We start from the raw sequence: 10911 nt of genomic DNA on the forward strand, positions 1-10911 counted from the left end.
TAACACTTTCATTAATTTTCATTCACTGTGGTCTTGATTACGTTCAAGTTATTTCCTAAGCATGCTCCATTAGCACACGTCTTATGCTATCTCACTGTTCCCTGCAATAGCCATCCAACATGTTTACCACACACAAAACTGTAAGTTATTTTGGGTGTCCGGGCTGCATCACATAGATTTTTTTGCACATGCTGCCTCACTAGGCATATAGTAGGTGCTGTCTAAATACTTCACATAATCTGAAAAGAGTAAGGCAGAACAATCAATACAGGTCACGACCTGGGGCAAATGTTTTTTTAAAACATCCAAATTACACTCCCATCTGAGAATTTTATTATATCAGGTGTGACTTGAAATAAATTGTACATCATGCCTGGAATAAGAATCTTGGGGTTTTTACTACCACAGCATGCATGTTAATGGAAGTGTTCATTTGTACTGAGAGAAGGCAGAAGGCGGCAAGAGCTGTATCTGGTCTCAAATCTGTTGTCAAAGGGTCTGTAGCTCCTTAAGGGAATGAAGGAGAGGTGAGGTAAACTAACAACTTGAGTTCATACCACCCCCTATTCTTTACAAAATGCTTCCATGTGCACCATCTCATTTTTTAACTGTGACATAAAGGGAGCAAATAGGATAGTCCCCATTTCACCCATCAAGAAATGACTGACCTAATATCATATCTACTTTGTGGTGAGATGGGCTGCAGCAATTTTTGCAACTTTTTCATTTTACAGGTGAGGAAACTGAATCCCAGAAAATTCAAATAACTGAACTGACATCATACCAAGCAAAAAAAAATACTGAATGAATGAGTGAAAGAATGAATGAAAATACATCTGCTTGAAGTAAGACCAAATCTAGGCATGCTTGAAAGAAGCACTTTCCATTTTTTAAATCATACTTGCAGGCTCTCTCCTTACTAATAATGCACCCATTTAAAAACACACACACACACACATTTAAAACTGGGGTTTAATCCCACGGGGAGCTCTGGGAGACCATGAAAGAAACATGTCTCAGAGTTAGCCAACCCCAGTGGTCAAGGGGGCTGGATATTTATCCATCAACTCCCACCAGTCATTGGTAGTGGCTGCTCCCTGCTCCCTCACAGGCATTAATTCCTTGACTCTTCCTTGCCTTGTGTGATCAAAGCAAGCTCCAGCGGCCAGGGAAAGCTGTTGGGCAAACAGTCTCTGGTGCTGGTGGTTAGAAATCAGGCCAGCATGCAGAGCAAAGGAACACCCCAGAATATGAGTAGAGTACCAACAGATCTCCAAATGAGAATTAACATTCTTTTTTTCTGAGAGTCTGACTCTGTCACCCAGGCTGGGGAATGCAGTGGCACCATCTCGGCTCACTGCAACCCCTGCCTCCTGGGTTCAAGAGATTCTCTAGCCTTAGCCTCCCATATAGCTGGGATTAAAGGGATGTGCCACCATGCCCAGCTAATTTTTGTTTTTTGTTTGTTTGTTTGTTTTTGTTTTTTGAGTAGAGCCCGGAGGTTTCACTATGTTGGCCAGGCTGGTCTCGAACTCCTGACCTCAAGTGATCTGCCCGCCTCAGCCTCCCAAAGTACTGGAATTACAAAAGTTAACGTTCTTATGTTAAAATAGGCTATTATGCTAGGCCCTTTATAGGCATCATCTCTAAGATTCACAACAATCCTGCAAGACCAGTATTATCATCATTTTACAGCCAGCAAAACTAAGGCTTAGAGACTTGTTCAAGGTTGCTGTTGCTTAGGGACCTTCTCATGACAGAAAAGATGTTTTAGAGTTTTAAGAAATCTTTCAAACAAAAGTTTGCTTTCAAGCATGAATAATACTGAAAGCAACACAGTGAGATAAGCAACTGTTTCACCGCTAAGGACACCCTCCTCTTCCACCACCACTCTGGAAAACAAGTTTCTCTGTGTCACCAGCTTCATTGTCTCAGAACTCTTAATGTAGACAAGTTCCCCCACTATGTGTAATCACGTTCAGATATGGCAGCTTGAGCTATTTTTCTAGTCTTGAAAATGTTCAACTCGGTAATTGTTCTTCATCTCCCACTGAGAACAGATTTTTAAAAGAAAAAGTTTATTTCTTATGCAGCAGTGTAATCTTTAAACTGATTCTAACCATCTGAATGAGAAAATGCCTACCTCACCATAGATGTCAAAAAGGCTTTTGGGAGGATGAGTCAGGCATGTGGGACCTGAGAGCCTGTGAGAGACAGCTGCAATGTCCCAGGGTGCAGACCCCAGGCCAGCAACAGCAGGCCAGACACTTCTCCATCCCCAAGACACTTGTTCTTTATCCAGGCACTTTTAAGTATTTAAGCAAGTATTTATTCTGTTCAACTCAATAAGCACCTATTGACTAACCACCAGATACAAGAGAACAAGGAAGCAAAAAGGAAGGAAATACAGAAGAGATGGGAGAACCCAGCCTAAGCATCACTTCCAGCTGAATCTATTTGTAGAGTGTTAGTTCAGTCATTAATGGTCTGAGTATCTACTTGCTGAATGAACATGTTTGTATCTACTCCCCTTTTTTCTGTAGGAAGAGGCTGAATGATCAGCCCCCCAGGATTGAAAACTGCCCTGCTGCCAACTGATTATTCATCTATGGGTCATCATACAACCCCTACACAATTCACTTACAGGCTACTTTTCATCTTCCCTTCTTCAGAACAATTCTTGGTACAGCATTGTCTCATTATTTCATACTATTTATTTTCACTTCTTTCCCAGGGCAATGCTCCCTCTAGTGTCTATGCAGGGCTCTCAGGTTTCATTCTTGGTACACAGGGTGAAGGCAAAAAGGGAACTCAAGCCTGCAACTCTGTGGGTATAGATCACCACAAAGTAATTAGTGGATTGTACCAGTGTGATAATACTGAGGAACAGGCTGCAGATATTCTAGAGTTAGCTCCAATCCATGTGATATGCCCATTTCACAACAGGCACACATACAGAAGAGGAGCGGAAAAATGAACATCGAGGTCTAGCCCATGATTTTGGCACAGATGAGTCTTTGGCACAATGGGATCTGCTTGCCAACCAGCCCCAGCAATCCAGTGATCTCCAATGTTCTAGAAGCTACACACTTTACTCACTTCCCTCAAGAAGCCTCCCTTGATTAGCTATGAGTTGTATCATGGATGCCCAATCTGAGGGAAGCTACTCTTCATCTTTCTGGATCCCTTAACTCTCCATGCAATAAAAGCCCTGAAATAATGTTAACCTTATTCATAGCTTATTAGTGTAATCATCTAACTAATATGATTCTGTTTCTATTACAAATTCTGACTATGAATTTCAAGAATCCAGGTCCCCAGTCATTCACTTCTAGATCTTTTTCAACATCTACTTTAGCACGACATAAATGATAGACATGGCAAAGACTCATGTGACTGGGAGCATGAACTATGGGAGGTGGTTGAAATGAGCATCTTGATGAGAACTGGGTTCTAGCCAAAGCCTTGCCATCAGCTCACTAGGAAACTCTGAGCAAGTGCCTTCTACCTCTGCTTCAACATTTCCATCTGAAAATTAAAGGAAGGCCCCTTCCAGGTATAAAAATAACAACTAAACTAAAAGTATCTTGAGTGCTTGCTACAAATGGGTCAGGCACTTCTTTTAAGCACTTTACCCTGTACAATCTCACTTAATTCTTACAACAGCCCAAGGTGAGAGATACTATATCTTCACCCCCTTTTTTCATATGAAGAAACAGCAGAGAGGGTAACAACTTGCCCAATGTCACACAGCTATTAAGAAACAGAGGGAGGACTTGAAGTCAGGCACCTGGCTGCACAATCCATGATCTTATTTAGTATGTGGCCTGTTTCAGGTTCCCAGTCTATCCGTTCTCAACAAATCCGAAAGAGGACTGCATTCAGGATGAAATCTCTCCACAAATATGAATTCACACAAGTTGTACCATATACCCGTACTAAATAATCCTACAACCTCATAGAATCCTTGATTATTCTACATAGCTTTATTTCCAGTTTTTCCCCTAAAGAAGGTTTTTTTCTCTTTCCGACGTGTGCCAAGTAACAGTCCCCTACTTAGTCAAGGGCACAGTTTTACTGAGCAATAACCCTGCTGGCCCTACTCTGCTGCAGGTCCCTGTCATCTCAACCAAGCAGGGATGGCTTCCTCTGCTTCCCTGCATGCATTCAATACCAGACAGCAATTTGTGCAATCCTGAGGTCTTAGATTCCATTATTTTTTCCAAATTTACTATAGAACATTTATTAGTGTACTATAAACAACAGCATTTCCATAAATAATTAAATCCAAACTATGCCGATCAAAGTAAATGAGAAAAATGTTCCTGGTTGTGACGTAACCAGGCTTGAATTACTCACTAACTCAAATAACAAGGTGACTCACAAGAGGCTCCCATTAACAACGGTTAGTAAGATACAGCTTGTCCAACATTAACTAGCTTGTTACTCATTGTCTGCAGCCACCACAGTGGGTGGGCAGGGTGGCTATAGAGCATGGCCCCAGAACAGAAGGAAAGAATCTATTCCTAAATCTATCTGACTAGCCTCATATTATATCCATCCTAGGGCCTCAGTCTACCCTACCCATAAAATGGGCACCTCACCAGAGTGAAAACACACAAATCCTCTTTGAGGGAAAATGCTCTGTTAACATGAGAAGAAAGGAGAAAAATGGGTGTGAAGAGGGGATGGCTCTTCCAAGAGAAAAAAAAAATAAGTGGGATCCAAGGTAGGCTGCCATGTTTCTGTCTGAGTATCACATCCTCATCTCTATCCTGAGTGATTTGAGGAAGACAATTCGCAAGTGCACTTCCAGTCTTGACATTCTGTAAGTCTAAAATTCCTGTACTATGTCCCATAGGGGTCCTCTCTTCTGTGAGCTCATAACCTGAAACAATCACTTGACAATTAACCACATGTCACCCCATGGCATCTGTCTTGCTGTCACGTATTATTTAACTTTACAGAAGAGCACTCACACATCCAAAGCATGTTGGCAGGACCATGAGGCAAATGTTGTCTCATCCTTCTTTGTATCCCCTCTATCACACTTCTACCAACCCCACAGTTTCTAGGACAATGCCACATACACAGGAAAAACTCAGAAAATTGATGAATGTCTTACAGGAGTGTCCATCTGATCTCTGAAGTGCATGAGAAGCCAGGATTATTAACTAGTCCTTATTTCTATCCTCTTACTAAGTAGCGTAGAGATCCCTCTGAATCTTATGTTAACATGTATATATGAAACAATACACCAGCTGTATAAACTCAGTGTCATTAAGAGACGGTGTTAACCTGTTAGTTATCTTAGGGCAAAATGGTCTTTCCTCTCCTCTTACCCTGCAGCTAAGTCACAGTCCAACTCCCCAGATGAGTTCAGTATTACTGAGCTATGTACTACCCTACGGCACATGCTGCCAGGCATGGATGAGAAGAACAGAACTCACACTTGATGGTGATTGGAGGGAGGGGGTACTGTTTTAATTATTTCAGCTCTTACCCTCAAAACACTCACCAAATAATATAAAACTAAAGTAAGTACTAAACTAAATATGATCAAATGTGTAGTGCATTCTGTAAATTCTATAAACAAGTAGGGGAAGAGAAATAAATGCTTCTAAGGAACGTTTCATAGAGCCACTGAGTCTGAATGTTGAACTGAGCTATGAATAACAGTTGCCCTTTCATCAAGAAAGAAAGGTACCTCAAGCGGAGGAGACCTCAAGGTGCTTGGGACAATGAAGACTCTGCCCTGGCCAGAATGCAGGAGTTAATCAGGGAAGAGTCAAACCCAAAGTTGGAGAAGTAGACCCAGGACATACATAGCCTTGAATGCCAGGCTAATGGACTCTGGGTTTGAATTCAAGAAACCAAAGGTCCTCAAGCCAGAATGCAGACACACTGGATGAAACACTCCTGGCTATAGCAGCTGTCAAGTTCTGAAATCATTGCTATCCCAGGCAACAACAATTTCTAATTCCTTTATCATCTCTGCTTGATGAGACTTGAGACTGTCTTTCATTCACTCAGTCAAACATTATCAAGTGCCAACCATGTGTAAGGCAAAGCTCCCTCATCTCCACTGACTACCAACAAAGTTAGAGCCCTATCCGAGCCTTTTCCCAGTTACCCACAACACCAGAACAAACCTAGCCAAATTCGATCCAACCCACAAAGCCAGTTCTACTTACCAGAACTGCCGAGTGACCCACTAAGCCCTCACATTCTGTATTTCCCACCTCCTCCTCCACAAGGCCTCTTTTCTCCCCCAAACTTACTGCAGAATCATCCTTTGACATTTTCTCCCTATAAGGGAAGTGTTCAAGCCAACCAAGAGGCCAAAAGAAGGCAGAAAGCGGGAAATCAACAGGTGGGTCAAGCCACAGGCCTTAAGTGACTTAGCCAATCTGCACCTAGCCTTGGATAAACCACTGGTCTCCAGCCAAATCTTCCTATCACAGAGTGTCTGCTTTGTCACACCTCTCTGCTCCTTACGAGATAATTCAGGGCCCACAGATCATCCAGTTCCAGGATTCCTTCACTGACAATAGATTTACACAGCCCAAGGAAAAAACAATTTTCCTTTCTGTCCACTGAGTCTTCCTGCCACTGGAGTCACCAACTCCCCTTCCCTTAAATCCAACACCACTGGAGAAGCCACTTCCCAGCATTCCTTCTTTGCCAACTACAAAGCAAGTTCCAGCCACTGCATTTCTGTAATCATTAAGTCAGGCCTCCCAATTAAGGAGTCTGCAACTTCTGCTCACCTTGGAAATCACTGAAGGATCTGAGAAGGAAATCACACCCTGTAATCCAGCCATCAGAGAAATCACAGAGCAGATAAATAGCTGTGCCCAGCTCCTCCTCTCCTCACCTCCCCTCAGACCAACAATGACCAGGAGCAATTAGTGCCATTATGTCCCCATGCATTTCCCAGCTACATCTCAACTGACATGGTTTCCCCTTGTAATATTAATTGAAAACAGATTTTTTGGCAAAACCCTGAAGAATGGCTTCTGTGGCAGGCTTCTTTATTAAGCCTCCGAGAAGGCAGAATGCATTAAGATATTGTGACACAGGAACTGTGAGCAGGGACGATGAAGACAAGGCAATCCAGCCAAAAGCTATTTGAAAAATCTGTTTGGAGCCACAATTAGATGATCCAGTGAGTGAAATACAATTAATCTGATCAAATCTGTCACTATTTTGCACATTAGGAGTAAATATTTTAGAATACAGTCCAGCTGAATTAGTTAAGGGTAGGAAATCCTGCCTGGGAGAATCTGTGTGTTATACCTACTAGTATGCACAGGGCAGAGTGATCTGGGAGGGCCTAGAAATATCAGCATCTCCCCATTTCTCTTCACCAAGATGCAGTGTTGGGCACATTAATTGAGAACTACCCGGCAAGTATTCCAAGCAGATACACTGCAGGGGCAGCAGCCTGCAAATCACTACCACTTCGAGTGCGCTGCTGGAAGGAAATGAGGACCAACGTTAGGGCAGATGCAGTGTTTTCACCTCAGCACCAGGAATGCGGGGCGGGGGGCATGAAGGGTTAATCCAAGGAGGAGGGAGTGTGGAGAAGTGGACTGTGCCTTCACAACTTTCCACTCTCCAGAGTCATTTGCCAACTCACTGAGCAAGCAGGGAGGCTTCTTCTTTCATTTAAAGAAAAAGGACAGAATAATGTGTTTTTCTGTTTCCCCATAAGCCACGGGGACTGGGCTCCCTCTGGGTGTTTGTGAAACACTCTCTAACCCATTAATCACCAGGATTCCAGCTGGAGGCAACTGGAGAGAAAAAATAGCAAATCACTCCTCCAGAGTAAAGGCTCCAAGGCCAAGTCCACTCACTTTCCAGCCAGAGCACCTGGCAGGCAACATGGTCAGAGGTGGTGCCCAGGCCCCATGCCCTCCTGATTCCTTTGCCCAAAGCCAGCTGCACTCCTTCTCCTTTGCCCCTAAAGCCATCTCTTCTCAGTCCTGGGACCAAGGCAAATACCCACCCCAAGCCTTGGTCAAAGGTCTCCTCCTGTACCCTCAACCACCTGGGGCACACACTGGACCAATGGCGTGGGCTGAGGGCCCTTCTCCTACATGTCCGACCCTGCATCCCTGACTGTAAACTCGGTCAGAATGGAGTTCAATTTCCAATTTCATAGGGTTACTGAAAGCTTTCCCCAAAAGGGAACTCATATCAAGTAATCGGGTGCATCAGAGACACTTGGAAGAAGAGCAAGGAAACCCCTCATTGTGTTAAAAATTAAACTGGTGGCCTCCTGAAGAAGGACATGTCTAATACGCCAGAAGCCAGAAGAAGAGATAAAATTCTCTTCCCATGTCAGAAGAGCCTGGAGCTAGCCCCCATGTTCTCTGTTTTACGGACATCTCCCTCCACTTTGAACCCAATGATGAAGGGATCTTTCCAAAGCATCCTCATCCCCATCACTCTTCACCCTGGCTTTTATTTACAACACCTTCTTTTCCTGCCATCAGGAAAGGGGACAGGAGAAAACCAACTGGGTAAATGTTGCTGAAACTGGTTTCCCAGTGACTCACCAGGAGATTTCCTTAAAGTCTCAAAGACAGGGCCACGTGAGTATGCTTCTCCATCTTCTTTACAGAGGCTCACAGACCTGATAATCAAGGATGTCTCTCTGGTATTGCCTACAAAATGTGGTCAGAAGAGACAGGTCCAGCCTAAGGGCTAAAGGGGCAGTTCTTCCCTAGAACGGAGAGAGAAGACAGCGTGTGGCCCTACATCCACCTGTGGTGCTCTTGCATGAGCAGTAAGGCTGGCCAAGAGCACAACCAATAAGTCCCTAGGGGCTGTTCATACATTGTCCAATCTCATTGCTGTCACCAAGGACTCCAAGCCCAACTGCTCCAGTACCCAAGCCCTGTTGGCCATCATTTGACTGAAGAGTCATTTCCCCAGGAAGCACGGGCCAGACCTGCCCCTCACCTCTTCTGCTGCACAGCTGCTTTGAAGATGAGCAAAGAAGGTCATGCACAGTTAACTGCTACTTGCAGGAAGCATTTTCTCTAAAGTCCCATCTTCAGAGGCTTTGTAAATACTCAAAAATAATCCTTAAAAGCAGAGACACAGAAAAACTCTTCAGGGAGAGTGAATTTATATTGTCCTAATGTGGCAGTAGTAAAGTCACAGATGTGAAGACATTACATCCTCCTCTTCCTAGGATATATTTACTTACACACATCCTATCCATCCTCCTCACCAAGTAAGAACCTCAACACACACACACACACACACACACACACACACACACAAATAATCAAACTAAAATGAAGTTAGGATTCACAACCCCTGCTGTCAGCACAGCACACACATATCCAAGTCCTCTTGGAAAGGACTTAGAAGTCTTCAATCACTCAGCCCTGCAAAGGCACCCCTCTCGCCAGATCTGTCAGCCCGAGGCTGCGGGGGTCTCCATCCAAGGCAGATGAAGCCCGCCACTGCGCCCCTCTGGAGCTGGACTCCACTGGTCCTTCAAGCCCAGCATCGGCTACCCAGACTGGGCTGCCGCGCTATGCATCATTAGAAACCAAGAAATCTGCACTTTGGTATTGCTTATGTGCTACCTTCTGCGGACCCCTCGCTCTCCTCTTATTAGATACCCAATCCTGGACACCCCAGGCTCTGTTAAAATAAGGCAAAAATTTCCCAGAGAAATCTTGTCAAACATCGGTCATGAAGAGAAACACAAAACGGCAGGGAGTTGCGGAGTGAGTTCCTATCAAATCAATTCCCCAAGGCTGCTTGTACAGACACCCGTTATCCTCTGCCTGGAGCGTGCACCCTACCCAATGCCAGGTTCTGATCTGAACCATTGAGCCAGAGAAGAGGAAAGGATTTTCCAAATCTGGCTGAAGTAGGGACCGCGGGAGGGAGGGAAGCGGGGAAGATGGTGGGAACCTGTCACCCGCCTTTTCTTTGCTTGGCTGCACAGCGCTGGGTGCCGGCGAAGTAGGGGGAGCCCCTCCGGGCACGCGCTGCGAGCCGCTGCAGCTGCCTGGCGGGCAGGCGCGATACTCAGTCGGGCGCCCAGTCCGGAACGCCCGAGTCTGCCAGAGCGGGCTCAACGGCGCCACCTCTCGGTACATCCTTGTCCGGGAGAACCCGATGGCGGGGAAAAGCGGGCGGTGAGGTGTGCAGGAAGCTCAGGGACCCAACTCCGCTCAGGGAGCCGTTTGTGGCGCAGAATGCAGTGGTGAAGGCCAGAGTTTTCTGCTCAGCGACTTCCGTGTGTCTGTGCGTGCGTGAGGGCGAGCGGTGTGGCATGGGCGCTGGATGGGTGTGGAATTTTGTTTCACGCTTTAAACTTTTTTTACGGCCTCTGCTACGGCTTTCCAGGGCCGCTCCCTGGGCTTTGAAGGAGCAACCGGGGTTAACAGAAGCCAAGTCTTGGGGCCGACTTGGCGGAGCCTCCCTCCTGGGCTCGAGGACTGCGCGCCTGGAGTGGAGAGCAGCGACCCCGAGACGAGCAGGAGGCTGGGAGTCCGAATGGCTTCCCGGGTTGCCTTTCGCGTGACGGGCGCGGGGGGAGGGGAGCCCGGGCAGTCGCAGGAATCGGTCTGTTCAGAGGCTCCCGCCCCAAGTCAGCCCTTTTTCTCATCCAAGAATTCAAGTACCCCGCAAACAGGAAAACTGACCCTCCAAGCCAAGTATGGGAGAAAGTGAACATAGATCCCTCCCCCACTCATCTTTAAGAAGCCCCTTCCTCATCTCCCCTCCCGACGGCCGGAAGCCTAGGGTCTCCAGTAAACAAACGCACACAGCGTCTAACAACAAACTCCGTTAACCTGTTGGGGGCGTGGGGGGGAATCGGACAAACCTGTTATCTCGAAAAGTCGAGGCGTCCCCGCCTCGACCCCAAGCAACTAT

General features: G+C 45.8%; 1 protein-coding gene across 1 annotated transcript in view; it reads right to left on the bottom strand.

Moving 5' to 3' along the window:
• SORCS3 (sortilin related VPS10 domain containing receptor 3) overlaps nucleotides 1–10911 on the bottom strand; it is a 620373-nt gene that overhangs the window by 607971 nt on the left and 1491 nt on the right. The gene's annotated exons all lie outside the window — the stretch shown is intronic.

This window comes from Rhinopithecus bieti, unplaced genomic scaffold (genome assembly GCF_001698545.2).
Source record: "Rhinopithecus bieti isolate Rb0 unplaced genomic scaffold, ASM169854v2 scaffold_31787, whole genome shotgun sequence".
Lineage (NCBI taxonomy): Eukaryota > Metazoa > Chordata > Mammalia > Primates > Cercopithecidae > Rhinopithecus > Rhinopithecus bieti.